This window comes from Aplysia californica, unplaced genomic scaffold, assembly GCF_000002075.1.
Source record: "Aplysia californica isolate F4 #8 unplaced genomic scaffold, AplCal3.0 scaffold00163, whole genome shotgun sequence".
Lineage (NCBI taxonomy): Eukaryota > Metazoa > Mollusca > Gastropoda > Aplysiida > Aplysiidae > Aplysia > Aplysia californica.
In genome coordinates, this window is record NW_004797433.1 from 707,000 (window position 1) to 711,350 (window position 4,351).

At 41.5% G+C, this 4,351-nt stretch overlaps 1 protein-coding gene across 1 annotated transcript in view; it reads right to left on the reverse strand.

The window, feature by feature from the left end:
• The window catches only part of LOC101856342 (putative ammonium transporter 1), a gene marked incomplete in the record, with an annotated part of 54,038 nt that overhangs the window by 49,221 nt on the left and 466 nt on the right, over positions 1-4,351 (reverse strand).

Genomic DNA, 4,351 nt, shown 5'->3' on the forward strand with positions numbered 1-4,351 from the left:
CACACACACACATACACACACACACACACACATACACACACACACACACACACACATACACACACACGTTTGCTTCTTTCTCAATCTAATAGCTTTGCACCATCTCACGTCTCTTTAAATTGCTGGAGGTTATGTTTGTTTTCGCACTTTTAAGAGACGTTGCGAGGGGGGGGGGTCTAAAAATACTGTAAGGATTAGAAACTAAGCTTACTAGTGTGGTGGCATTAATATCAAAATGGGAAATCTGGTCATAAAGTGAAATTTTGAATATTCATTTGGGTTGCCGTGGTAGTGGCTGCCACATTGGAATTTCATAAAGAAAAGTACTTTTGTTTCAAAGTTTATCCCGATGTTATAAAGGGCTTTAAAATATTATTTCATGTGGTTTTAGAGCCTACTGTGATTTTGTTTTAGTTGGTAAAATTAACACTTTTTGGTGTATGAGGACAAAATTGTTGGGGGTTCAGAAACGAGGTCCAAATCAGGGAAATATTTTGACCCCAAAAATGTCAGAAGATGGCGATTGATTAGATTTATAATCACATCATATTTTGTTCAATTTAAAAATAATAAATCTCACTGCTTTAATCACTGGAATGTTTCAGCTATTAGTATACCTAAAAATAGTACGTATATCTTTAAAAACTTTTCGAGAAATAGATTTTGGGGGGGTTGCTACCCCCTTGAAAATGTTCGATTTGAGGAAAAAGCGATAAAATCTTGGCGCACAAAACTTACCGAAAGCGTTGTTATAAGCTAACTTTTATTATTGCCAGTGTCTTACACATCTAAGAGACTAGGAAAATTTATATATTGAAGGCCCATGCTTCATACAGATCACCCCTCAGCTAGGTGTCTTTGCATCTCAAGCTGGAATCGATGTCTGCTTCGCTCTTTGTGATCCCATTTTGATAGATGCTTCCCACCCTTCATGGCACTTTCAGTTTGTTAGGGCTTTCCCTACCTTGGGGCCTGTTGTGGTGTTCTCCTATAGGGATATCCAGGGATTCCAAAATTGCAAACAGTCCTGAAGAGCCACGGTGGAAATGCAAGACACAGAAAGCTGTTGCCGTTTCCACAGAGTACATCGACGCTAATCGGGTCTCTTGGGGCAGCGTGGCAAAATCAGTGAGTTGAAGCACTCGTTAGCATTCTGTGTCTGTATGGACACACATCGTTAATTTTGATGAGATATGCGCTTTCCCAAATGGCAACGCTAATTATGCTACAATTTGTCTTATTATGGTTCTTTTGTGCTTACGATGCCCTACTTTCGTAGCCCCGAAGGCTCGGTGAAAGTGGTACCACGAGCAAAAGCCAGTGGGGCAGAGATGGTGTTGAGGGTTGTCGTCATATATATTTTCTGACTCCTCGTTCGCTCTGTATGGAGTGGATCGTATTTTAGAGCCTAGCAGACGTGTTTGTAATTTCTTCAGTGATCGGCTCCCTGAGTTTTCTGTTCAAGTCTTTCCTGTTGATGCTTTTTGGCGCTCTCTTAGTAAAAATGAGGAGTGATAAAGCGCAAATCTTTCCCCTCTCATCTACTTCTGTATCTTTCTTCATTTGGGAAATGTTCTATCTAGAAATGGGGTCAATGGTAAGTTCTTCCTCAAGCAAAGTTTCTTCTTCTCTTCTATCACTCTCAATTAATAGATGTTCCATTGTAATACCCAAGCCATTAGGTCCCGCAAATGTTCGTTTCGTCTTGTGTTGTGTAAAGGTCGTCGAAGCAGAGAGAGACACACAACACATACTGAAAAAGAGAAAGATGGAGCATTCGACGTAATATCCTTCTACATATGTTTCATCCTCGCTGGTATTGTAACTCTCAGCATTCTGTTGCTCATCATTGTCGTCACTGTTGTCTCAGGCTCAGAGAAGGTAGATCAAAGTTCTCATCTGGTTGCTTTTCTAGTCGTTTTCTTCCACTATTGCGCCCTCTTGGTGTACAAAGATGACTGAGAAACTTCCGTGGTCGTATTCGTACAGTGTTTATCTACAAGCAGCTCAAAATTGTACGTATTCCTTTATACATCTCGTGTCAAGACTGTTTTATTAAGTGCAACGACTTCTCGGGGATCGGCTGGAAGTCGGGCAAAAATCTAGACTTTTTCCGGATTGATCCGGAAATTCGGCACCACTGAACGAGCACTCGTGGGGGGTCGTATATCGCGGGAGGTGATCTCCACTCCGACGATATGACAAGTCCGCGCTTCTTCGAAGAGAGCGCCACCGGATTTTGAGGACACTTTTTTATGGCTCAAAGAGTGGAGTGAACCATCTTGTATGTAAGACTTTGGTTCAAGTACACAAGCGCTGTCAGGGGAGTTCATTCACAAAACGCTAGATTCTAATAAACTTGAGCATGATTAAAGTATAAAAAGGTCCTCTTGCGTATGCCCAGTAATCCGACTAAGGAACTTGAAAACAAAACCTTCAAAACGATGTATGTTTAACATGACTGGTTTCTGAGCGTGTACAGAGCTTGACAGACATCACAAAAAGGACATTTCAGGGCCAAAAATACGTTTCATCTTTTTTAGTGTTTTTTTAACACGATCTGTTGTTGACAGAGACATCAGGTGTTCAGTTTGTGACAGTATACGTTTCAGAATACACGAATCCATTAACTGCTCAATCTCGATCTGGGACTCAAAAAGAACGTAATTTGACCATGGCCTTCCCAGCATCATGCCATTAAGGAAAACATTCACACGGGACTTGAGAACAGCCGCTGATGACATAGTTGGTATCATGTCCTGGTTCAAATCCTCAGGAGCCGTTCTTGAACTTAGTGGATTGTTTAGAGAATTGCTCTCAAGTCTCTACTCCCTTCTGATTCGGAACCCTATTGGAGATGGACGATCAATTCGAAGATCACTTTTCTTAACCCCTTTCCCGCAGCATTTGCGATGTGCGTGACCATGCTTTGTGGCCGTCAGCGTAAGCAGCAGCTTCGTAAATTCTTAAAGCATTCCTTCAGAGGGTCTTCAGGGTCACGAAAAACACTTTTTTTTACGATAAGTTTTTGTTTTTGTGTTTTAGCTTGAAGAGATCTAATAGAAAATTAATTCCCCATGCAGTTTGATAAACAACACATAATGATAAAAAAGAGAAGGAGAAAAAAAAATGTTCTATTCCTGATCACGGTCAGGAAGTTAAAAATTGTCTCGGTCGTAATGACCTGGTAACGAAGAGTGAAAGGATTTAGCAGTGTTAATATGGGCGTGAAATCCAAAACCGCAGAATACAATCCTGATGAGATCAGAGTTTCTCAGGCGGAAATCCCAGAGCCGCCATAATGTTTTTTTATTTCGATATGGGTGTGGGGGGTGGGGGTGGTTTGTTTCGGTTTGTTGTTTTTTAAGGGTGGGAAGAGTTGGGTTGTTTTTTTCTTTTTACTTTTTTTGTGCAAGGTATTGTATCAGTTTTACGTCCTAATCGACACATTTCAAATTATTTCGGAGGCGGGCTGCTTCGACTTTGCCTGTCAGGCTGAACCCGAGCTCTGTGGGATACACCATCCCGAAAGAGAGTATCAAACACTTGATTTAGAAACTACCTCACTCGAAAATCAAACTCATGTCTTCTGCTTACGACTACAGAGAGCCTAACTATTAAACCACATATTTTTATGTCGGTAACTGAATAGCACAGAAATAAAACTGAAAAGAAGAAAAAGGGGTGATTCACACCAAAACACCCACAAATATGGCACTTGCAACACAAAAGGGTCACATTATATGTAACTGCCGAGATTAGAGGAGCTACGAGTGAATAACATCCAAATAAAAGAAAGAAGAGAGGAAAAGACGATAGACTTTTTATAAGAAAAATGGCACAAACCACGTACCAGAGCACTCACCAACCACCCACTCCCCAATTTCACGAAATCGGCTCATGTGTTCGCAGACATAAAAGTTTTCAGAGCGTAGCGGGCGGTCAACCCATCTAAAAACAAGTCGAGAGAGGAATAAGATATCCCTTTTTTCCTGGTTTTTTAGAAGCCGCTACCTCTCATATTAACATCAAACTCCGTATTCATGCCCTGGGTTTATCCATAGTGTTATTTTGTTATGGGTTAGAGGTGAGGGTAAGTGTAGGAGAGAGAGGGAGGAAGAAGGCCTATGATGTGTTGATTTGAAGAGTGGTGACTTACAAAGTCGAACCTGCCCAAGCGGTTAATTACTTTTCCATAACGGTCAGCTTTTCGAACTGCCACTGCTCCGTCACGCGTACTCAGATACATGTACACACACACACACACACACGCGCGCGCGCTCACACACTCACGCGCTCGCAAAGTACATACCCCCCAAAACAGAATACTCAACGTAGACGATCATGTCTA